At 45.7% G+C, this 26,139-nt stretch overlaps 1 protein-coding gene and 1 pseudogene across 32 annotated transcripts in view; one reads left to right on the top strand and one right to left on the bottom strand.

The window, feature by feature from the left end:
• Window positions 1-9,123, bottom strand: part of Clip1 (CAP-GLY domain containing linker protein 1) — a 106,955-nt gene extending 97,832 nt beyond the window's left edge. For 30 of the 32 annotated variants that reach the window (XM_087579230.1, XM_087579247.1, XM_087579252.1 and 27 more), the window contains exon 1: window positions 9,008-9,109. The gene's annotated coding sequence lies outside the window, so the exon portion shown is untranslated. 32 annotated transcript variants of the gene reach the window in all.
• Window positions 9,124-14,229: 5,106 nt separating this feature from the next.
• Window positions 14,230-14,661, top strand: LOC100359550 (protein S100-A11-like; annotated as a pseudogene).
• The last annotated feature ends 11,478 nt before the right edge of the window (window positions 14,662-26,139 follow it).

The following is a 26,139-nucleotide window of genomic DNA, read 5'->3' as shown; positions in this document are numbered from 1 at the left end:
GTGTTCTTGTTTTTACCTCAATTATAATACTTGCTGTGGGTCCTGAGAGCCAATGGCCAATGGGAAAAAAATAACATTTCCATGTTGTTAATACTGAAGAATGCAGACTTCGAAAGACGCCATCAGTCTACTGAATGCACTGAGCAGTCAGCCCAGATGCTGTCAGGGGGGACTATGAGTTGTTTTTTTCTTTTCTTTTTTTCGGAGCTGGGGACCGAACCCAGGGCCTTGCGCTTGCTAGGCAAGCGCTCTACCACTGAGCTAAATCCCCAACCCCATGAGTTGGTTTTATTTGGATTATAAGCCCCAAGTTCAGTTTTAGTGGTTTTATTTGGATTATAAGCCCCCAAGTTCAGTTTTAGTCAGCCACAGATGTAGCTAACCTTCACTGCAGACACACATCAAGTTCACCAGACCTTAGGAAGAAACCTCCACCTTTAATTAAACTGTGAGAAGGAAACCTGGGGCGCATATACAAAAGAACCTGACAGTTGGCAAGGCACAAGTTCTGACAGGAGGAGCACAAGTTGCTGTTCCAAGTGGAACATTTAAGTCCTTGTAAACCCCAAATTCCCCACTGACAGACAAATGCTCATTAAAACGTGCCCTTTCAATCACGAAAGTCACTCCTACTCAAAACTAACTCTGTAAACATGGCAGGAAAAAGGCTTAATTTCTCAAACCAGGGTGCATCATGGTCTCCTGGTGCCACCTAAATGACAGAATAACTCTGCTAGTTGAAAGGCATCAAAGGAAGAGAGGAGCTCTGGCATTTACAGAGTTAACATCCAGTCTCCATTTACTCTACCCGGCAACTGTGAAGCAACTGTAATACAGATTTTATAGATGAGAGAACAAAGTCTTCCCCGGAATAACAGAACTGGAGTTTTTGGCTAGGAAAAGAATGGAGCTGGGCATGGTGGCACACACCTAGGACTCCAGACCTCAGCAGATCACTAGTTCAAAGATAACCTTGGCTTTGTACTGAGAATCTACCCTAAGGGGGTGGGAGTGCTAAGTAAGTGGCTCAAGCACTTAAGAGAATTATTGCTCTTCTAGAAGCCCCAAGATCGGTTCCCAGCACCCTCAGCAGACAGCTCGCAAACCACCTTAATTCCAGCTACAGTTAACACCCTCTTCTGGCCTCTTTAGGTGACGTGGGGCCAGCACACACACACACACACACACACACACACACACACACACACCCCTCACACACACACACAAGGACACTCACAAAAACATACACATAAATGAAAAACTAAATAACCCAAGTGTGGTGGTGCACACCTTTAATCCCAGCACTCAGGAGGCAGAGGCAGGGGGATCTCTGTGACTTCAAGACTAGTTTAGTCTATATAGCAAGTTTCATGCTAGCCAAAGCTATATGCAGTGAGACCTGGACTCAAAAAATAAATAAGAGAAAAAAGAGCTATTGCTGGGTATAATGGTACACACCTATAATCTCAGCTCTCAAGAGGCAACCACTGCAAGTTTGAGGCCAGCCAGGTCAACACAGTAAGTAGTAGGTCAGCCAAGTCTACATAGGAAGACCTATCCTCTTGGGTTGGGGGAAGGAAAATGACTAAATTCTTGCTCTTAACCTGCCTTCTATGAACAGGCAGGTTTCTCTGGAGCAGGGTTTGAACCTGTTTTTCTTTCCACTTATCTGGGCTAGTGCCTCCCATAGCAGATGCTCGATGAATGCCTCATGGATATATGAATAAAACAGTAGGGGACAAGCTGAAGATGGTGGCACATGCCTGTAATTCCAGCACTAAAGTGGCAGAGACAGTCTGGCTTACACACCAAGTTCTGGGGCAGCTTAGGCTACATAGTAAGAGTCTGGGGGGTTGGGGATTTAGCTCAGTGGTAGAGCGCTTGCCTAGCAAGCACAAGGCCCTGGGTTCGGTCCCCAGCTCCGAAAAAAAAGAAAAGAAAAAAAAAAAAAAAAAAACTTCTGCTACCTAAGCACAAGGGCCTGAGTTCAGTCCCCAGAATCAATATTTAAAACAAGTAAAAAAGGAAGCATGGCATTGCGGTCCAATGACCCACACTTGCAATCTCAGAGGTGGAGAGACAGACAGGTAGATACTCAAGTCTCCTTGACTAGACAGCCTAGAATACTTGGTAAATTCAAGGCTAGTGAGAGCCCCTATTTCAAAAAAAAAAAAAAAATGGGGAAGAGTGACATTTGAACAATAACAAGATTGAACTCTGACCTACACACACACACACACACACACACACACACACACACTCACCCCTCTAAGTAAGTAGTTGTTTTAAGCAGGGGAGGGCTAGAGAGATGGCTCAGTGGTTAAGAGTGCTTGCTGCTCTTCAGAGGACCTAGACTTGATTCATTCACATCTGGAAACTCCGTAACAGTTACAGGGGATCTGACCCCTACTTTCTGGCCTCTACGTCTCCAAGAATGTACATGGTGCACATATACGAACACTCAGACACGTAATAAAAACAAATCTTTTACTAAATAAAATACAAAACAACAACAGAAATAAGCTGTTTGAGGCTGAAGGGGTGGTTCAGAAGTCAATAGTGCTCTCTGCACGTGCAGAAAGAGCTGAGCTTGGTTCCAAAAACCAGAGTGACACCACCACTATCTAAAACTATAGCTTGACCAGATCCAATATCCTCCTCTGGCCTCTGCAGGCACTGCTCTTACATGCACAAATTCACACTTGGACACACATGTGCGCCCACACACACATATGTCTTTAAGTCTTAAACAAAAAAGTCTTCAAGGTGCCCGGCATGAAGCTCAGCACTACAGCACCTGCCTAGCATACAAGGTTCTGAATTCACTCTCCAGCCGTGCGCACACACACAAATACACTTTCAGGCTTTAACTGGATCTGTAGATGTGACCTAAAAAAAACAACAGGACTCTTGAGTTGACTGCTGTAACCAAATAAAGGCTGTTCACATTTTTGTTTGTTTGTTTCGTTTGGTTTTGATTTTGGTTTTTCAAGACAGGGTTTCTCTGTAAAGCCCTGACTATCCTAAAACGTGCTTTGTAGACCAGGCTGACCTCAAGCTCAGAAATCTGCCTGCCTCTGCCTCCCAAATGTTAGGATTAAAGGTGTGCGCCACCATTCATCAGCCTTTTCTTTTTCTTTTCCCTCTCTCTTTTTTAAAAGACAGGTTCTCACTATGTCAACTAAACTGGTCTAGAATTCACAGGGATCTGCCTGCCTCTGCCTCCTGGGCACTGGGATTAAAAGATTACAATACCATGTCCAGCTTTCAGATTGGTTTCTTTCCCCCAAAAAAAAGATTTCTAATAGCCCTACTATCAATTATTTTTTCCTGAAAAAGGAGGCAAATATTTCAAGATTCTTTGTGAACTAAAGAATGTGTAAGGCCAGAAAGATAGCTCAGTGGATAAGGCTCTATGGGCCAAGCCTAGTCACTCTAGTGACTGGCCTAGTCCTTCTTGTCCCTGGAAACCACATGGTGAAAGAGGAAAGCCTTCTCCTCTCTAGTGGTTTGAATGACGGTGTCTCCCATAGGCTCAGGTATTTGAACACTTGGTCCTCAGGTGATGCTGTCTGGGGAAGTGGTGCCACATCACCAGGGGTGAGCTTTGAGAGATACAGCCTCAGCCCACTTCCAGTTTGCTTCATGTCTGCCAGTGAAGATGTGATCTCTCAGCTTTGTCTGCTTCTGCCCCCTGCTGCCATGCCTCCTCTGCCACTATAGGCTCTCCCTCTGGAAGCAGAAGCCCAAACTCTTCTTTCTATAAGTTGACTTGCTCCTGCTCTTTTATCACAGCAACAATAACATAACTAACAAGTCCTCTGACCTCCACATTCATGCTGTGGCATGCACATGCGTCGTTGAGAGAGAGAGCATGAGCGCACACACATGCACATGCACACACACGCACACGAACACGCACACAAAGGTAAAGTGAAACAAAATAAAAGTAATCTGTACAGTTGGGAAGGAAAAAAGCCAATCAGAGTTGCCTTTCTGCTATACATTAAACCCAAATTCCAGATGATTTGAACACCCTTGAACATCTGGATCCTTGGGCCCTTGGCTTCAAAAATAACATTGTAAATCAAGGACTGGTCCCTTCCAAGTGTCAAAAATGGGCAGCCTCTTCAACTGGGATTTAATCCAAGCTTAGAAATAAGTAAGCAAAGGAGAATAAAAACACCAAACTACCTAATTCAAGTTGGAAGCACCCAGAGCCATACGATTACATAAAACTTAAGGAAGCAAAATGCCTTGTCTCAGCCTCATGGAGATTCCTGAGAAGAGACACGAGAGACAGATGAGAACACAGGCTTCCCAACAGGGATTTTGTAACCAGACTATTTCCTCTTTTCAAGGACTTTGCAAAAAATACTTTTAAGATGTTGTTGCTGGACCACAATTAACAGACAATCAAAAAACAGACCCACCCGTTGAGTTACTGCGAATGGAATCTGTCCTAGAAGTGCCAGATGGAGACTTAAGGGGGGAAAGCTCTTTCCTAATTGTGGCCAAGATTCCTTGGTATTTCATGCCAGGTCCAGGATATTAACCCAGATGTCCTAGCCAAGTTCAAGGCTGGTTAAGTACAATCTGCCAACTTATTAAAAAAGCAGGGGGGGGGGGATCCTTCTGTACCCTGATTGCAATCTGAAGAGGTCATTCTTCCCTAAAATTCCTGTACATTACCATCGTCAATGACTCCTTTAGAGAGAACTGTAATAAAAATGCCGCTTTAAAATGTACAGATTATTGCATTCCATCTATATTAGAGACATACCCTAGTGTTTATTTAAAATATATGATGCCATAACAAATCTTCCCTAAACAGCTATCTAAAATAATTCACATACACAGTATTACAGACACTGTTTTTCACTTAAGATGAGAATACTTATATAAAAGTTATGTTAAACTGGGTTTAAACCAGCAGAGCAGCGGTGGCACACACCTTTAATCCCAGCGCTGGGGAGGCCGAGGCAGGCAGATCTCTGAGTTCTAAGCCAGCCTAGTCTACAGAGTGAGTTTCAGGACAGACAGGTCTATACAGAGAAACTCTGTCTTGGGGGATAGGAAGGAACTAAGATTGAACCATGAAACTTTTGACACTAAAAAGTACATCTGGGAGAGAAACACTTATGAAGATAACATGACATAGACTCCTTGAGCTAAACAAAGACTTGGGTTGATGTACAAACATAGGAAAGTATTGGTTGGAGATTGCTCAATGGTTAAAAGCAATGGCTGTTCTTCCAGAGGATACTGGTTCAATTCCCAGCATCCAGCTTACAACCATCTAGCTCTAATCCTCTTCTGGCCTCCACATGTGCACAGCATGCACACGGTCCACAGATTACATGCAGGCAAAAAATCCATATACATAAAATAATTTTAATAGCAAAGTATAAAAGTATATACTCGACAGCAAGATGGTGCTGGGAACATAGAGGAAACTCTAGGCTTACTCTCTCATAGGTGTGTGCATGGAAGGGGTCAAGTCCATATCTTGGGCTAGCCAACTGACTTGACCAGCCACTGACCTTGTGTTCTGCACATTTATCAACTAACAAACTAGGCCTCAGTTCTTTGCATTCACTAGCAATGAGACTTTTAACTAGATAGTAAAGTTCTTTGAACTTTAACTCTCCCCTATTTTTAAAGCAAACTTGATCACAGCAGAAGTCCAGGCAGGGAGGTCAATGTTTATAACCCCAACTACTGCAGAGACTGAGGCGGGAGCTGAGCAGGGACAACACACAAGACCCCACCCACCCCCAAAAGCCAGGAATGATGGCTGCCACTTGGAATCCCAACACTCAGGAGGATAAGCCAGGAGGACTTGAGTTCAGGTTAGCACAAGGAAATCCTAGCTCAAAAACAGATAAATGGCGGTGGGGCAAGGGAGGGGGTGGGGGGATGTGCATAGAGCTGCCTGGTATATGGGAGAAGCCTGGGTTCAACCTCATCTGCAGGATGGATGGATGGATAGATAAATGGATGACATGTTAGATTATTCTGAGTCTTCCAGTGTTTTAACAAATATTTTCAGGATAACAGCCTGTAAGGTTTTAAATTATCTGCTCTCCAAGCTTCCAATATCGAGACCTTTGAGTTCTCTAGTCTCTCTTCCATATGATTCCCGTTCCCTTTAGGGACCAACACTCTCCAACTTCCTTTTCATCTATACTCAAATCACGTTCTCTGTGGGGTCTCTTGAAACGCTATCTGAAATTCCCATAACTTTAACCATGATTTACAAGACTTCATATTCCTTCTCTGGCTTATACATTTTTTCCTTACCATCAATGACATTCTAACATACAACATCACATATTTAATATGCTTATCGCCTGTCTTTCAAGTAGAAGAAAAGCACCAAGAGGACAAAAATTGGTCTCTCTATTCAGGGCTGTGTCCCTAGCATCCAGAAGGGCATGGGGCACAGGAGATGGCTCCATAAGTATCTGTGGTGTGTGTGACTATTGTATAGACCTCATTATACAGACAGACAGATGTACCACAGCTCCATAAACAGCCTTTGGCAGAACCATAACACTTCAACGATACTGAAAGAAATACAGGCGTGCCATGACTAACAACACTGTGTCTTGTGTTTGGGTTTTTTTTGGTTTTTTGGTTTTTTTTTTTCATGTCAAAGAAAAACCCTAAGCCAAGCAGTGATGCCACGTGTCTTTAATCCCAGCACTTAGGAGACGGAAGCAAGCGGATCTCCCTGAGTTTGAAGCCAGCCTGGTCTACAGAGTAAATTCCAGGACAACTAAAGCCGTTCAAAGAGGTCCGGTCTTGAAAAACCAAAACTAAGAAAAAAATTAAAAATACTAATTTTTTAAAAGTATTAAATTGAGCTGGAGAGGTGGCTAAGTGGTTAAGAGCACTGACTGCTCTTCCAGAGGCCCTGAGTTCAAATCCCAGCAACCACATGGTAGCTCACAGCCATCTGTAATGGGATCCGATGCCCTCTTCTGGTGTGTCTGAAGACGGTGACAGTGTACTCCTAATACATTAAATAAATAAAATCTTTGAGAAAAAAAAAAAGTATGAAATTCCTCAAAGACAAGAACCAGGTTGGCTTATTTTCATGTTCAACAAATGACTGAAAAAAAAAACAAAAACAAAAAAAAAACCCAAACTGGCAAAATCCTCATGTTCAGAGATTCTACAAAAGTTCCCACCCAGTTTCAATGTTTACCTCTTTAATTCAGGCCTAGTAGGAAGCCTAACCGGCTTTCTCTGAACCTCAGCAAGGGTCCTAAGCTCTCAGGTGAGCAATCACCCACTTCCTACGCCTTCATAAGGTCCAGCCTCGCCTCTTACCATTGATTCACTGTCCTAACAAAATAACTAAGCAGACTGAAGTACAACTCCCGACAACAACACTTATTGGCTGACTCTGACCTTTCAATGCCCTCCCTGTAAAATGAGGTCGACAGCAACCTCCCTAGGTTGGATGAGTTACTCGAGATAAAAAACAAAAAACAAAAAAAAAACCAAAACAAAACAAAAAAAACACACTTGCCCAGAGCCTGGCTATAAGAAGCCCTCAATAAACCTTAATTGCTATTATTTCAAGAGGAAGAAAGGCCCCAAGGCTGAGGAACAACATACCTGAGGGTTCTTGCAAAAGATTATTATTAAACCTAGAAGCCAGAAATACTGATCTCCTGACTGGGAGCCACTGTTAGGAATAATAATCATAAAATCCTAGAATCAGAATCATCAAAGAGCCACAACATAAATATTAACAGAGCCCCATGCAGACAGGCACTGTCCTGGCCTAGAAGAGGAAGAGGCTAGGCTGCTGAAACACACACACACACAGACACACACACACAGACACACAAAAGAAAAAAAAAGAAAAGAAAAAATGAAATTACAGAATCATACCCACTGTCTTTATAAATAAATTAAATAAATAAGAAGAAAGTCATTGGCACGCAAGTTTTTGCAAAAAAAAAAAAAAAAAAAAAAACCAAAAAAACAAAAAACAAAAAGCAAAAAAACCGGGTGTCCACATGGATTACAGACTTAACGTGTCATTTCTTCATACCCGAGAGGTGGGGCTGGGCAGGGAGGAAAGGGGGTGGTGCACGGTTTCTGCCAGATGGAAAAGCCACACGAAGTGGGGAGACTACGGGATTTCAGGGCAGGACTCCAGACACAAAATCCGATATTCTGCTGTTTTCCTCTAACAACGCCAAGACCTCCAGATTCGAGACACGCCACAAGGCTCTGCCTTTAAAATAGTCGTCCCCCCAACCCCCACCCCGAACAAGTGTCATCTGTCTTCCGCGCCAACCCCCGACCGCGCTGGCAGGTTCGGGTTACCGGGCGGCGGTGATTTCAGAGATCTGGCACCCCGGGTCGCCCTTCCACCTTCTCAGAGAATCCAGGGGGTCTGAAGGAAAACAAAAACCCGGGGCTCGAGCAGGCAGGGATGGGGCCAAGCCGGGCCCGGCCGAGGCCGAGAGACCCGGGGCAAGGGCGCCCTCCATGCCGGCTCGCGGACACCCGGCGTCCCGGGCCTGCCCGAGGAAGGCTCAGGTAGCGAGTGGCGGGCGGCGTCCAGGGCAACAGGTCGAACCAGACCCGCGGCCTCCACGAGCGACAGAGCGGTCCCCGGAACCTCCCCTCCAGAGCTGAGGAGGGGACGCGGGCTCCTCAGAGAGCCGCTCCCGAGGCGGCGCAGGGGCAAGGAGTCCACGCTCCATCTTGAGGCGGCGGGAGGAAGGCAAGGCCCGGGCCGCGGCTGGCAGGGCCGGACGCGCGCCGCTCGCAGCCAGCCTTCCTCACAGCGGCGCTCTCCTCGTGCCCGCCACCCTCACGGGTGCGTCCGCGTCTCTTCAGCCGCGGACCCGGTGCGTGGCGGGAGCTCGAGACGAGCCTCCCCTCCCAGCGTCCCCCGGACCCCGGCGGCGGGAAGGAGCGGAGGGAGAGGAAGGGTGGGACGGCGAGGAAGGGGAGATCAGGCCCGCGCTTCGCTCACCGCCTGAGACGCCGTCGGTCGCCGTCACCTGCCTCCCAGTAGCAGCAGCAGCAGCAGCAGCCGCCGCGGCCGCCGCCTCCCGCCTCCCCGGCTCTTCGGCTCGGGGCGGGGAAGAGAACGTGACGCGCCGCCGCCGCGGGGCCGGGAGAAGACGCCGCGCCGCCCCTCCCCGCGCCCGGGCCGCTGCCGCCCGCGAGCTCCCCGCCGCCCCTTTGTCTTGCGTGCCCCCCTGCGAGCCCCTAAATCCTCCCGAGTCCACCGCGATAAGGAACAAGATGCCCGGGACCGACCGAGGGGCCTGCAGCCGCGGGTGCTTTGGCATTTCAGGCTTTCCCCTGTTTCCTAGCAAAGTGTGCCCAGAATTTGCAAGTCACCCCGGATGGCTACCCCGTCAACCGGACCGCAGCCTGGCGCTGGGATGGGGTTGGGTGCGGTTGGAGAAGGGGGGAGCTGATTGATTTCATTGACCTCCCCTTCCCGCCTAGAGCAGGGTGATAAATCCTTGGGCACAAATTGGAAGGGAGATGCCCATATGCAAGCTATGCTTGGGATAAACGGTCTCTGCTCTCCAGGAAAACACTGAGGGGTTAAAAAAAAAAAAATCCTTTGAGACAAGCCCAGGGTTGCAGCCCGTTGGTAAGAAAAGCCTCTTTTATTCACCCCAGTCGTTTGGACGGAAGCCCAGGTTAATGTCCTGTCCGAGCTCCTCCCCAAGTAGGGATCCCCTTGAAAAGCTTTTGAAAGGGACTGGAGAGGACGCTGCAACAGCCGGCTCAGGGCTGCGGTAGCAGAGGGCGGCCAGCATTTCGCTCCCATGGACCATGGCAACCCCAGAAGTTTTGCAGTTCCCAGCAGAAATCTACAGCTGTTGGAAGCCCAGGTTTCTGCAAGTGACTCATTGATGTAGAAGGAGCCACAGGCTTCCTCCTCCTTCCCAGTAGGAGTAAATATTCTGAAGGGTGACTTCCCTCGTTGACCTTTATTCAAAACATCATTGTGTCTGGACAAACAGGCACGCAGAGAGCCCAAGAAGGGAACTCACTGGAAATGCACGAAGTTATGAACAAACTAAATTTATCTGCAGACCCTCCTGTCCACTTAAGCCTTAAATCACACACACAAAAATAATCTGTTATTCCACCTGAGCCTGGTTATGTGAGCTCCAAGGTCAAGAGGTGATAATACCCTTGGAACCGAGAATTCATTCCTACTTAGACAGCAATACTTACCCGCTCATCTGAATACAATTCAAGTCTGTGTGCTTTTCCTCCCTTGGTTTTTCCAGACAGGATTTCTGTGTGTAATAGCCCTGGCTAACCTGGAACTGGCTTTGTAGTCCAGGCTGGCCTTGAACACATAAAGATTCCCCTGCCTCTGCCTCCTGAATTCCAGGGCAGGCAGGGCTACACTGTCCTAAAATATAATGATGATGATGATGATGATGATGATGATGATGATGATGATGATGCCTTTAGGAGGCAGAAAAGGTGAATCTCTGAGGTTGAGGCTAGCTTGCTTTTTTTTTTTTTTTTTTTTTTTTTAAGCACACTGTCGCTGTCTACAGACACACCAGAAGAGGGCATCGGATCCCATTACAGATGGCTGTGAACCACCATGTGGTTGCTGGGATTTGAACTCAGGACCTCTGGCAGTCAGTGCTTTTAACCACTGAGTCACCTCTCCAGCCCTAGGCTGCTCTTCATACCAACCAGAGCTATATACTGAGGCCCTGTCTCAAAACGAAAACAGAGGGGTTGGGGATTTAGCTCAGTGGTAGAGCGCTTGCCTAGCAAGCGCAAGGCCCTGGGTTCGGTCCCCAGCTCCGAAAAAAACAACAACAACAAAAAAAACCAAAACAGAACAGGGCCAAGTGACATGGGTAAACATGATTGCTGCACAGACCTGGAGATCTGGATTTAGACCCCAAACCCACAGCAGAGTGACCCCCAAACCCACAGCAGAGTGACCCCTAAACCCACAGTAGAGTGACTCCCAAACCCACAGCAGAGTGACCCCCAAACCCACAGCAGAGTGAGAAAACTGACTTCCAATGGTTGTCTTCCAATCTCCATTTGGGCCCCACTCACACATGTATGTAGACTCACACAGACAATCACACACATACTCACAGATAATAAACTGTTATAAAAAGAAGAGAACAGCAGTAGTGCCATACTGGTTTTTGTTGGGAGCTGAAAAGTTCCACAGTTGGGAGAGTGATTCCTTACCAAGCACAAAGCTCTGGGTTCAAGTCCCCTAAAACTAGGTGTGGTGATGTATGTCTGTAATCCCAGCACTCAGGAGGTGGAGTCTAAAACTAGCCTGGGCTACATGGTTCCCTATTTTTAAAAAAAATTTTTTTTAATTAACTCATGCTTATATATCACAGAAAGCAGAGACCTGTAATAACCAGCTGCTTAGGAAACTGAGGCAGGAGGGCCAAAGCCTACCTGAGCTACAGAATAAAGTCAAAGGGTTGGGGATTTAGCTCAGTGGTAGAGCGCTTACCTAGGAAGCACAAGGCCCTGGGTTCAGTCCCCAGCTCCGAAAAAAAGAACCAAAAAAAAAAAAAAAAAAAAGTATTCTTGGTTTGGGACTCCAGCTCGGTAGAGACCTAGCCTGCGTAAAGCTCTGATTTCAACCCCCAGTACAATAAGGGTGAGAGATATTCTTAAGCCAGAAATCAAGGTTCAGACTGTGTAACTGAGTCACCGAGGAGACTGGCGCAAGGCAATCACCCTGAATTCAAGGCTAGCCCAGTCTAGGCTAGCCTGGTCTACAAAGTTCTTTCCAAGCCCGTGAGAACCAATCTTAAAATTTTGAAAATGCTTTGGATGTGGCCTGCAACTATATAGACCAGGTTGGCCTCAAACTCATGAGATTAGGCTGCCTCTGCCTCCAGGGTCCTGGGATTAAAGGTGTTCAGTGCCGCCACTGCCTGGCTGATTTTGATCTTGTGTGTGTGTGTGTGTGTGTGTGTGTGTGTGTGTGTGTGTGTGTGTGTGTGTGTGTTATGTGTGCCTGTTATAGAGAACAACCTGAGGGAGCACTTCCTCTCCTTTTACCATGTGTATTCTAGTGATCAAATTCGGGTCATTAGTAGAAAATCACCTAACACCTTTACATTGGTTTAGATGGGCTTTGCCTTTAACCCTAACTGTCCTGGAACTTACCTAAGCAAACCAGACTGGCTTCAAACTCACAGAGATCCACCTGCCTCTGCCTCCCCACCCCAGCGCTGTAACTAAAGCTATGCACCAGCATACCCAAGTCGTTGGATTATCTCGACTCAAGTTTTCACTCTGTAACACGAGCTAGAACTAGCATCCCTCCTGCCTCTGCCTCCTAACGTTTGACATCACCCGAATTCACCACTGGACTGGACGGAGAGTCTTACGCTACAAACAAGAGAAGCAAGGAAAGACACAGCACAGATTGACTAGTTTGAGCCAACAATTAGTTTTCATCACTAAAACCAGATGAGAATGCTATTTCTGTTTTTTGTGGTTTTTTTTTTTTTTTCGGAGCTGGGGACCGAACCCAGGGCCTTGCGCTTGCTAGGCAAGCGCTCTACCACTGAGCTAAATCCCCAACCCCTCTGTTTTGGTTTTGAGACAGGGCCTCAGTATATAGCTCTGGTTGGTATGAAGAGCAGCCTAGGGCTGGAAAGGTGACTCAGTGGTTAAAAGCACTGACTGCCAGAGGTCCTGAGTTCAATTCCCAGCAACCACATGGTGACTCACAACCATCTGTAATGGGATCTGATGCCTTTTTCTGGTGTGTCAAGAACAGCATGCTCATATATATGAAATAAATAAATCTTAAAAAGAATCAAGGGGCTGGGGATTTAGCTTAGTGGTAGAGCGCTTACCTAGGAAGCGCAAGGCCCTGGGTTCCGTCCCCAGCTCCGAAAAAAAGAACCAAAAAAAAAGAATCAAGAATGGACTGAGACTGATAGCCCAGCACCACAGTACTGGGAAGTTGGGGGCAAGTGGATCTCTGAGATCCACGTAGGTCTACCCAGTGAGTTCCACCCCAGATGAGACCCTGTGGCATAACAGGTGAGTAAATATACAAGTTTTTAACACTCAGTGCATTCACAGTGCAGTTCCTCAAAATGTTAAACAGAATTCCCACTCGATCCAGCAACGGTACTCAGAGGTTTAGCCCCAAGAGAAATTAAAACACATGTTGCAAGGCTTGAGAAATGGCTGAGAGGTTAAGAGCACAGGCTACCCCTCCAGAGGACCCAGGCTCAATTACCAGCTTACACCTGCTAACTCCAGTTCCAGGGCTCTGGCACCCTCACACACACACATGCATGCAGGCAAAACAGCAAGAAACAAATTTTTTTTTAAATTATATATACGTGGGCTGGAGAGATGGCTCAGCAGTTAAGAGCACCGACTGTTCTTCCAGAGGTCCTGAGTTCAAATCCCAGCAACCCCATGGTGGTTCACAACCATCTGTGATGGGATCCTATTCCCTCCTTCGGTGTGTGTGTCTGAAGACAGCGACAGTGTACTCATATAAATAAAATAAATAAATAAAAAAGAAGCAAAAAATTATATATACACATGTATATATACATACACATATACATATGTATATATATGCATACATACATTATATATATGCATATGTATATAAAAAGAAAACACATGATGCAAAAAAACTGTCAGGGCGTGCCTGGTAGTAGGTGGTAGTGAACAGCTTTACTCTTCAAGAGGCAGAGGCAGGTGGATCTCAGTGCTCACAAGGCCAGCCTCGGCTATAGATTGAGTTCCAGAACAGCCCAAGCTACACAGAGAAACCTGACTCAAAAAAAAAAAAAAAAAAAAAGGGTTGGGGATTTAGCTCAGCGGTAGAGCGCTTGCCTAGTGAGCGCGAGGCCCTGGGTTCGGTCCCCAGCTCCGAAAAAAAGAAAAAGAAAAAAAAATATATATATATATATATATATAATGTGTAAAATAAAATAAAACAAAAACAACAGACAAAGAGGACAAGTGCCTGTAAGTCCAGCCCTCTGAAGGTGGAAGCAGGAGAAGTACTCATTCTAGACTAGCCTGAGCTACATAGCAACTTCTAAATTTAGGGTAGGCTGGCTCATCTAGTGATAACCCATCTCGAACTAAGCAACGTAAACATTCATGGCAGCATTACTCATAAGAGCACAAACAGAGGCTCCTGTCCCAGACACTGTCAGCCGCAGCCGCAGCCCGGCCTCGCTCCTCAACTTGGCAAAAATGCCCACAGAGACTGAGAGATGCATCGAGTTCCTGCTGGCTGTTTTCCAAATGCACTGTGGGAAGGGTAGAAATAGCCGTCAACTCTCCAAAACTGAGTTCCTCCCCTTCATGAACACGGAGATGGCCCCCTTCACGAAGAACCCGAAGGACCCCGGTGTCCTTGACCGCGGGATGAAGCAGCTGGACCGCAACAGCGATGGGCGGCTAGATTTCCAGGAGTTTCTTAACCTTATTGGCGGCTTAGCTATGGCATGCCATGAGTCCTTCCTCGGGAGTTCTGGAAGTGTGTCTAACCCTCTCCATTCTCTTCCAGCTACCAAGTCATCATCTCCTCCACCCACCTCCTCCATCCACACCTGCACTGAGCCCACCACACCTACCACACACGAAGCCCACGCCTGCTAGGGGAAATAAAACAATGTCTTTTTTTTTAATGTTTACACACACACACACACACAGAGAAACAGAAATGTTTTTCAATGGTGAGTGGGAAGGCAAGATACGAAAACGGGATATATATCCACATGTTAAAAACTATTTAAGGGGCTGGGGATTTAGCTCAGTGGTAGAGCGCTTACCTAGGAAGCGCAAGGCCCTGGGTTTGGTCCCCAGCTCCGAAAAAAAAAAAAAAAAGAACCAAAGGAAAAAAAAAAAAGAAAGAAAAAAAACTATTTAAATTTTTCTCTAAAGGTACCCACCTGTTTAAATGAGTATGGGCAAAACTGGAGAAATCTGGTAAAGAACGCGGAGGAGCGGAGAATGTAGCCGTGTCTCCTTGTGACACCAGGCTGTAGTCGTATAGGGTTGGTGAACATTGCAAAGACCCAATGAAAGGTGAACAGACACCCCTGCACATTGGTTTTTACTTTCAATGAATCTCTTATTTTGAAATAAAAAGGTAAAAGAAACAGGGCCAGTGAGATGGCTGAGCAGTTAAAAAGGTGACTGCAGCCAAGCTTGATGGCCGTGAGTTCGATCGCAGGGGTCCCACATAGTGGAAGGGGAGTATGGGCTCCTATGAAGTGTCCTCTCACCTCAATTAAAACGCTGTGGCGTGTATGACTTCACACATGCAAATAAGTTCATACATTTTATTTTCAAAAATTTGCGAAGAAAGTTGAAAGGAACGAACATCAGGAGGAAAGAGAGATCTAGGCTGTTTTGGACTAAGGGCTGAAATGTTTTCCTTTTGTGACCGTTTATCATCTACCTTCCACTGGGACGATGGCACCAAGCGCTGTCACTTCTTAGACTGTCTCTGCTGCAGCCTCAGTGAATGTAATTTTTAAAAGTGGTTTGGACCTTTATATTATTCACTGAAGGTCAAAGTCTCGACCGTGCTGTACAAGAAGCTTGGCCGAGATCCAGAACCTCTCCATGGAGGACAAAAGTTCAAGACAAGGAGCCATGCAGACTCTTAGGCTCTATATCAGGAAAGGATCACAGAACCTAGCCCGAGATTCGGGTTAGAAGGCATTTGAATTCAGGGACACAAGAAGTGATATCTGGCCAACTGCAGGTTTGTTTATTTGTTAACTTGAAATAGACTTTCATTTCGCCTAGGGTAGCTCGGTTCTCATTATGTCACCAAAGAAGACCTTGAACCTCTGATTCTCCTGCTTTTCCCTCCCAAAGGCTAAGATTATAGCTATGTACTCTCAGGCCTGCTTTATTTTTTTACTTTTGTGTTTCTTTATTTGTTCATTTGTTTGTTTTTGTTTTTCTGTCAGGGTTTCTCTTTGTAGCCCTGGTTGTCCTGGAACTCACTTTGTAGACCAGGGTGGACTCAAACTCAGAGATCTGCCAGCCTCTACCTCCTGAGTGCTAGGGTTAAAAGTGTACACCACCACTTCCCTGCTTACTTTAGTTTAGAAAAAAAATCATCCCCAGCCCCGAAAAAAAAAAAAAAAGAAAAAAAATCGTGTGTGTCTATGTACATGACTATGTGTAGACCACACATGTGTAGGAATGTACACGTGTAGGCATGTACACATGTGTAGGCATGTACACACGTGTGTACATATGTGTAGGCATGTATATGCATGTAAGTATGTACATATGTATAGGCATATTCATATGTGGAGGCATGTACATATGGGTAGGTATGTACACATGTGCATACTTATGTGTAGATGTGTACATTATGTAGGCATGTACATATGTGTAGGCATGTACACATGTTTAGGAATGTACATATGTATAGGCAGGTACGTGTGTGTACATATGTGTAGGCATATACATATGTGTAGGCACACGCATATGTGCGGGCATGTACATATGTGTAGGTATGCACACATGTGTGTACTTATGTGTAGATGTGTACATATATGTAGGCATGTACATATGTGTAGGCATGTACACATGTGTAGGTATGTGCACACATGTGTACATATGTGCAGGCATGTACAAGTATCTAGGTATATACATATGTGTAGGTATGTACACATGTGTAGGAATGTACCTATGTGTAGGCATGTATGTGTGTGTACATATGTGTAGGCACATACATATGTGTGGGCATGTACACAGGTGTGGGCATGTACACATGTGTAGGCCAGAAAGCAACCTCCAGGGTCATGTCTCAGGTGCTAACTTAGCAATTGAGACTTTTTACATTGGTGCTGGGATGGAGCAGAAGTCCTCACATTTTCATGGTAAGCATTTTGCCATCTCTGCAGGCCCTGTGTTTCCTCTTCTTAAATCAGAGGGTGGCGGTGGCACACAATTTTACTCCCAGCACCTGGGAGGCAGAGGCAGCAGATGTCTGAGTTCAAGGTCATCCTGGTCTACAAAGAGAGTTACAGGGCAGACAGAGCTACACACAGAAATCCTGTGTGGAAAAAAAGGATAAAAGAAAAAGAAAAGAAAAAAATATTATCACCCTATTGAAAATCATGCCGTAAGTGATGACGTCCTTCCTATCCTACATCTCACTTAGCCCACCAGACCTCAGGGCCCATGAATTCCCTTGGCATCTCGATGAGCGTCTCCACCCTCACCCCTCGCTTTCTCACTGCGTAACTGCAGGCGAAGTGTCAAAGCACAAACTAGTACCTTTAGTGAGAAGGTTAATTTTAGCTTCACAAGCTCCTTTCGCTATCGTAGAGTACACTTTCAGCCTGCCGAAGTATAACACTCCTGTCTCTGATTGCTTTAAGGAGTTCAGATCTAAAGGAAAATTAGTTTCTATTTTCATCTTCTTCTGTGCCATTGGATGCTGAACCCAGGGCATTACTAGCAGAAAAGTGGACCCATATGAATGCGTGTGTGTTACCAACAACAAGGTAGCTAGCTATGTAGATCAGGCTGGCCTCCAACTCAAACAGAGATCCACTTGCCTCTGCCTCCCACGCCTGGCTGAATTTGTTATTTTTGCAGGGAAAGAAAGCGACGTAGCTCAGTGGGTAGTGCCTGTCTAGTTCCCAGGAAGCCCTAGGTTGATCCCCAGCCCCACAGCACTGGGGGTGGAAGTGTGTGCCTGTAATTCCCAGCACAGCCCCGTGTCCTACCACTTTCATACCACAAAGCTTTCATCACAGTCTTCAGGTCACATTTTTTTGATGGCATTAAAATCACAGTGGGGAGCTGGAGAGATGGCTCAGTGGTTAAGAGCACCGACTGCTCTTCCTGAGGTCCTGAGTTCAGTTCCCAGCAACCACATGGTGGCTCACAACCATCTGTAATGAGATCTGATGCCCTCTTCTGGTGTGTCTGAAGACAGCTACAGTGTACTCATATATAATAAATAAATAAAATTAAAAAAAAATCACAATGGGAGGCTGGGTGTGGTGGCTCCTGCCTTTAATCCCAGCAAGAGGGAGGCAGAGGCTGCAGATCTCAGAGTTCGACAAAAATAAAGTAAAGGCGGTGGCTTCACGGTGATATGTTTTTTTGTGTCAAGCTGACAAGGGATCAGTTGTACTTACTGGTTTTATGCTAACCTGACCCAGGCTTGGGTCATCTGAGAGGATGGAGTCTCAGTGGAGAAAGTACTAGCCTGGGCTAGTAGTACTAGCCTAGGCTACATAGTGAGACTGTCTCCAACAACAACATCAACAACAACAAAACACACACACAGTATTTTCACAAATACAGACACATACAAATGTATAAACACATATGCTTTAGATCTATATGTAGATCCTCCGATGTTAGTTAGTGGTAGACCTCTCGCCTCACGTGTACCATTCCTTAGTTCGACACTTACTGTTAGAAAGACAAACACAACAAAAACTGAGAAAAGAACTGAGAGGAAAAGCAGTCACGTTTCCCATGGACTCAAGCTCCAAACACATCCAGAATAAAAGGCCACGGCGCACAGCTTCCCATTTCTGCTTTTGAATGTCGGAGACTAATTGTTACCCTGTGTCTTTGGGAGAAGAAGATGTAAAGTGCTATTACCCCCACTTCACGGATTCAAGAAGCAAGGCCAGGTAAATGAGACGCTCGCAGGAATGAGCATCACAGAGGATTCAAAATTGTAGCTCATGTATCTTTCCACAAAATCCACACGTATGCGTCTGTGCACAAACTGTCTGGGCAACTACTAAGTTGAACCGCACAAAATCGCTGGCATTCAGCTATTTTTAATGCATTTATTGGTATGTTAGTTTATATATTGACTGATTAATTGATTTAGTGCATGCTTGACTTAGTGTGTGCTTGAGCATGCATGACCCACGGCAATACGTAGAGGCCAGAGGACAACTTGTGGAATGTGAGTACACTGTCGCTGACTTCAGACACGACAGAAGAGGGCATCAGATCCCATGACAGATGGTTGTGAGCCACCATGTGGTTGCTGGGAATTGAACTCAGGACCTCTGGAAGAGCAGTCAGTGCTCTTAACCACTGAGCCATCTCTCCAGCCCCTTAAGAACCCATGAGGATTCAATGGATCAAATCAGACCATCCCGCTTGGCAGCAAGGGCCTTTTGTTGACCTGCTGAACCATTTTGCAGCCCAACATATGCTTGCTTGCTTGCTTATTTATTTATTTATTTATTTGAAAGGCAGTGTCTCAGGTAACCCAAGTTGTCTTCAAACTCACATAGCTGAGAACGCCTTTGAACCTCTCATCCTCTGACCCCGGCTGGGATTACAGGCCTGTCCTACCAACTCCAGTGTATGTGGTGCAGGGGATCGACCCCAGCCCTTCGTATGTGCTTGACAAGTGCTCTACGCACTGAGCCACACCACCAGCACTTACTGCTTTCCCAAAAAGGTAACAAATTCATCTGTGAATGTGGCAGGTGGGTCTCTGTGAGTTCCAGGCCAGCCTAGTCTACCTACGGAGTTCTATCCAGGGCTGCCAAGTGAGAGACCGTGTCTGCAAAACAGAAAGCAAACATGGGGGTTGGAGAGATGTCTCAGGAGTGTAGAGCATTTGTTGCTCTTGCACTGGACTTAGGTTCGATTTCCAACACCTGAGTGGCGCTGCTCACAAATATCTGTAACTCCAATTCCAAGAGATCAAATACCCTCGTTTGACCTGTATGGGCACCAGGTACCCATGCGGTACACACACATACATACGTGTGGGGGAATACATACGTGCAGGTGTACTGAAATAAAATAAATGAAAAACAATCGAAACAAAGCCATGTATACAACCAAGTCCCTATGGGTGCTACTTGTTGTGCTTTCAGACAGGGTTTCCCTGTGCAGCCTTGGTTTGCTGGACTTCCCTATGCAGGCCAGCATGGCTTCAAGCTCAGCCTTCCCCTGGTGCAAATCAGTTACTCTCGTTTTCATTTAATGTGGGAAAGAATCTAGTGAATCCTAAAGCAGCCTAAAGTCGGTTTATTCACATGAAAGTCATTTAACGATCTGATATTCAGGGCTGGAGAGATGACTCAGCGGTTAAGAGCACTGACTGTTCTCTTCCAGAGGTCCTGAGTTCTATTCCCAGCAACCACATGGTGGCTCACAACCATCTGTCATGGGATCCGATGCCCTCTTCTGGTGTGCCTGAAGACAGCTACTATGTACTCATATACATAAAATAAATGATTCTTAAAAAGAAAAAGAAGAGTTAGAGGCTGTTATCGGCCACCGTGTAGGTGTCGAGAATCAAACGTGGGTCCTCTGGAAGGACAGTGCAGTGCTTTTACCTGCCCTGCAGTCTCTTCAGATTCCCTTGTAATTTTATCATATACGGAGCCATAGCCCCCTGGGGTGTTTGTTTGTTCGTTTGTTTATGTGTATATGTTTGTATGTATGCATATGGGTTCCAGTGCCCACAAAGATGTATGAGTGTTTTGCCTCCACGTATTTATATGCACTACGTTGAGGGCAGAAGCCTGCAAAAGCCAAGAGAAGGCATAAGACACTGTCCCCCCCCCCATTACTGGTGATCTGATATGTGGGTTCCTTCTCTCTGAGAGCAGTAAAAATGTCTAACCACTGAGCCATCTCCCCACATACTATTAATGACTCAGTCTATAGCTTAGTGACCGAAACTATAAACATACTCTGCCATAGACCAGGAATCCCTGTGGAAGAGGCTATATGGGCTTTTATGTTATAGGACAGAAGCAAGTTATGAATCACTGTGTTTACAAAATATACTGACAGAAGATAGCAGGGGGAGGGCCCCAGGGAGCACTACACATCGGGGTAGGAAATAGATACTTCAAGGTTCATAGTTAGCTTTGGGGTCTTTGGAAACTAAGGTTTAGAATATCTTCCAGTCTCTTACTCTTTTTTTAAAAAAAGATATTTATTATGTACATGAGTACACTGTCGTTATCTTCAGACACACCAGAAGAGGGCACCAGAACCCATTACAGATGGTTGTGAGCCACCAGGTGGTTGCTGGGATTTGAACTCAGGATCTAGCAGTCATGAGTATGTTAGTTTAGATTCAGAAGGTGATAGATAGTAAATGGCTACTAATAACCCAAGATAACATGGCTCTTGATCTGCAGCGTATCTTCTTTCCATGTTCATTGGAGGTCAAGCAAGCATCCCGCAGCACATCTGCTGTCCACGCGGCTTCTGCCGGGAACTTAATTCACACACATTAAGATCTCACACCCAAACCAAAACATCTCCAGAGCTCTGTGAAGCTCAGACACTCGAGCATATCAGTTATCACCATGTCTGGTGCCAACATACAAGCTCGCTGACTGCATGAAAATATAAGAAAACTAACAGGCAAACTGGAAAGTTGGCTCAGTGGTTAAGAGCACTGGCTGTTCTTCCAGAGGTCCTGGTTCAATTCCCAGCAACCACATGGCAGTTCACAGCTGTCTGTAACTCCCATTCTAGAGAATCCGATATCTCCACACAGATATACACTCGGGGAAAACACCAGTGCACATACAATTAAAAATCTTAAAATCTGGGACTGGAGAGATGGCTCAGCGGTTAAGAGCACTGACTGCGGGGTTGGGGATTTAGCTCAGTGGTAGAGTGCTTGCCTAGGAAGCGCAAGGCCCTGGGTTCGGTCCCCAGCTCCGAAAAAAAAAAAGAACAAAAAAAAAAAAAAAAAAAGAGCACTGACTGCTCTTCCAGAGGTCCTGAGTTCAATTCCCAGCAACCACATGGTGGCTCACAACCATCTGTAATGGGATCTGATGCCCTCCTCTGGTATCTGACTACAGCTACAATGTCCTTATATACATAAATAATTCTAATTTTTTTAATCATTAACAAAAGCAACAACAACAAAAAAACTAGTGGGCATGAGAGCATTTGTCTGGAAAATATCCCTTGGGAGGCAGGGGCAGGAGGTGTTTAAGTTGTCCTGCAGCCCTGGTGGAGTCATCAGCAGTGTGGAAAGTGGCCTTACAGGAAGCCTGATGACTTGAGGTCTATACCGCCAGCCTATAGAAGAGAGAGCCCCAACTTCCAAAAGTTGTCCTTTGACTTCCACATGTGCACTTGTTGCTATCTCCAGGCACCTACATATCCCTCTCCTTACACGAACACGTGCACACTCACATGTACTCACACACACACACACACACACAAAAATTAATAAAGTAAATGTTAACAACATCAATCCCCCAAACTCCTGATTTAACTTATCACTTGTTTGCTTATTAGAACTTTTTATTGTTCTTTTTTTTTTAAGATTTATTTATTTATTATATATGAGTACACTGTAGCTGTCTTCAGACACACCAGAAGAGGGCATCAGACCCCATTACAGATGGTTGTGAGCCACCATGTGGTTACTGGGAATTGAACTCAGGACCTCTGGAAGAGTAATCGGGTGCTCTTAGCCGCTGAGCCATCTCTCCAGCCCTGTACTCACATACATTAAATAAACAAATCTTTAAAAAAAGACACATTAAGCGCAAGGCCCTGGGTTCGGTCCCCAGCTCCGGAAAAAAAAAAAAAGAAAGAAAAAAAAGAAAAAAAGACACATTAAAGAAGTAAATGAATAATTGTTCAAATAAAGGAAGAAAACGGTTCGGTCCCCAGCTCCGAAAAAAAGAACCAAAAAAAAAAAAAAAAAAATAAAGGAAGAAAACAACGATGGGGTAGCGCAGGTATTTTATTTAATTTCAGAACTCGGAAGGCAGAGGAAGACAGGCCTCTATGTTAGTTTGAGGTCAACCTGGTCTACACAGTATGTCCTAGACCAGCAACACAGAGAAACTATATGTAAAACAAAAAACAAAACCAAAGGGGGAAAAAAAGCTTTAAGTTTAATCTTTCTCCAAAGTCAACCTTTTTTAAAGTTCTTCCTTTCTCCTTCCACCTTGTGGGTTTTAGGTTCATTTGTATGTATATGAGTGTTTTGTCTGCAGAGGTCAGAGGAGGGCCCTGGATCCTCTAGGTCTGGAATCCAGACTGGATCGGTTGTGAGTCACCATGTGGTTGCTGGCCAGGGATTTGAACTCAGGACCTCTGGAAGAGCAGTCGGTGCTCTTATTTGCTGAACCATTTCTCCAGTCCCCTCCCCCGCCCCCTTTTAAAAAAAAAAAAAGTAAGGTCTTGTATAGCCCAGGTAGGCCTGGGAGTTACTATGTAGACCAGGCTAGCCTTAAACTTGCTGTGAGCCTCCTGACTCTGTCGCCAGAGTATGGACATTGCACATGAGAAGCTAGGCCTGGCTTCTTCGGAAGTTTCTTCCCTTCGTTGACCTACCGTGAAGCACCTAGCGGGTGGCTGCATTCTCTCAGTCTGCTGAGAGTTCTGCGTGGTGCGTGTTTCCTGGCCAGGTCCTTTCTGCATAAAAGGGAATGTGTACTAAACACATGTCAATCAGTGGTCACCAGTCAGGTGATACAAGCACATACAATCTGAACTTTAAACATGATATTTCAGGCCAGTCATAAGACAGACAAATCCTGAGAACAGTCTATTTTTGGAGGCTGTGTGGCTAAGACTAGAGTGTTCAAAAATTCAGTGCACTCAATCAAGATAGATTTGTGTATATTACTGACAGTTCCTCCCAGCAGCTGGCCAACATGAGCTAATTAGCTTTTTTTGGTTCATTTTGTTTTGTTCTCCCCCCCACCTCCCCAGAGCTGGGGACCGAACCCAGGGCATTGTGCTAGCTAGGCAAGCGCTCTACCTCTGAGCTAAATCTCCAACCCCTTTGCTTTTTTTTTTTTTTTTTTTGGTTCTTTTTTCCGGAGCTGGGGACCGAACCCAGGGCCTTGCGCTTCCTAGGCAAGCACTCTACCACTGAGCTAAATCCCCAACCCCTGCTTTGTTTTAAGACAGGGTCTCACTATGTAACTCTGGCTAGCCTTGAACTCACAGAGATCTTCCTGGGATTAAAGGCATGAGCCACCAAGACCAGCCTGAGTTATTGAGATACACTCCTGTCACGGTGACCTTCTGCCTCACCATGGGTCTAAACCAAGGACCGTGCGATGAAACTATGTGCTCAAAGAAACCTACCCTCTCAAGCTGTCTGTGACAAATAGTTTGTTCGAGTACCGAAGTGCTTAGGGAGACAAACAAGATGGCCCCTGGTGCCAAGCTTGAGACCCCAAGTTCAGTCCCCAAGACTGATAGGAGAAAACTAACTCCTAGAAGTGGTACCATGACCTTCGCCTATGTGCCCTGGTATGCACTTGCACACATACACAGAAATATAATTTTAAAAATGCAAAACAGAAAAGCCAAACTAAAACAGTAAGACAGGGTCTTGCTGGGTGGCCCTGGCCTGCAGAGTAATTAATCACCATACTCCTGCTTGGGCTTCCTAGAGCTGGAATTATAGGTGTGTGTTACCATGCCAGCTAAGTAGCACACTCTTCTGTTACCCACCTAGGAAACCTGACTTCTTCTTTTTTTTTTTCTTTTCTCTTCTTTTCTTCTTTGTCTTCGGAGCTGGGCACTAAACCCAGGGCCACTGAGCTAAATCCCCAATCCCGGAAACCTGACTTCTTACCGTCATGAAACCATTTGCAACTATCCTAATAGACCGGGTTCATTCGTCCCCAATGCTATAGAATCACCTGAGCTGCCTGGTCCAGTGACAAGAACTGTGATCGTTTTAAAGGCCCAGTGTGGAAGAGGAGGGAACTCCTGAGCCCGTGAGAAGTTTGCCTTGGGTGGAGTCCCACAGCCTGTCTGGATCCAGTTTCATTTGTCATTCTCACTTATGACTAATGCCCAAGCCTCTGAAACGGAGAAGTCATTGTGTTCTGAGGTCACCCTGCAGGAGACTGGTGTCAGTTGAGCGCCCCGTCAGCGAGCTTAGTAAAGGCTCCCGCTCTTGGCAGCCCCTCCTTGGGTTACGACATTCCAAATATACACATCGTTGGCAGTTTTGTTTTAAAACTGCATTTCCCAGTTTTGTTTTAAAAGTACATTTCCCGTGGCTTACGATCCAGTAAAAGGATTGAGACTGCACATACATGTTATATGTTAACACACATACTGGTCGTCTGAGAAACAGTCTTGCTATGTAGCTCTGACTAGCCTGGAACTTGCTATGTAAACCAAGCTGCCTTTCAACGCACTTAGATCACCTGGCCTTCCACCCCCTCCCCCCCAACACCCCTCAGTGCTGGGATCAAAGGCGTGCGCTACCATCCTCAACGGGTTCCCCTTTTCTAGCATGTGGGGTCTGAGGATAGAACTCAGGTTGTCAGGCTTGGCGGCAAGCATGTTCAACCACTGCGCCATCTCTCTGGCCCTCTTTTCTTAAACGGATTGATAAATTTATTCTTGAGACAGAGGCTTGCGTATTCTAGGCTGGCTTTAAAGGTTGCTACGTAGCTGAGGATGACTTCGGTCTTCTAATTCTCCCGTCTCTACCTCTGAGTGCTGGGATGGCGGCACATACCGCCATGCTGCTTAAGGTACTGGGTTTGGGCTCTATGCATGCTGGGTAAGCTCTCTGCCACCTGAGTTCCATTCCCAGATCTGAAGGTATTTCTACAGAATTACAAAATGTTATTAGTAATCCAGGGACATATGTATCCTCTGTGTCTGTCTCTCTACACCCCGGGATTATATAAGTGAACCACTTTCCTTTACCAAAAACCACATATTCCTAAACAGTCCGAAGTGATCTGCATTTTGACATAAAATGGGCCTGTAAGTTTGAACAATTAGGACTTTTCCTAAGTCTTGAAAACAAAACTGTCTGAAGGCATTCTGAGAGAATGAATCACGCCTTAGAACCTACTTGGGCACTAAAAATTGTTACGACACCCTTGTTGGTTTTGTCTGCTCATGGTGATCTTTTTTTTTTTTTTTTGGTTCTTTTTTTCGGAGCTGGGGACCGAACCCAGGGCCATCTTTAAACTGCAAGACAAGGGGTAAAAATCAAATGAGAGCCAGTGACATGATTCCCTGGGTAAAAGCACTTGCTGCCAAAAACAATTACCCAGGTTCCATCCCCAGGTCCCACATGGTAGGAGAGAAACGACTCCCGCTTGTCCTGATTTCCAGACTGTGATATTT

Source organism: Rattus norvegicus, chromosome 12 (assembly GCF_021556685.1).
Source record: "Rattus norvegicus strain SHRSP/BbbUtx chromosome 12, alternate assembly SHRSP_T2T, whole genome shotgun sequence".
Lineage (NCBI taxonomy): Eukaryota > Metazoa > Chordata > Mammalia > Rodentia > Muridae > Rattus > Rattus norvegicus.
Note: the sequence above shows the minus strand (reverse complement) of the source record. Positions and strands in the feature narration are given on the sequence as shown.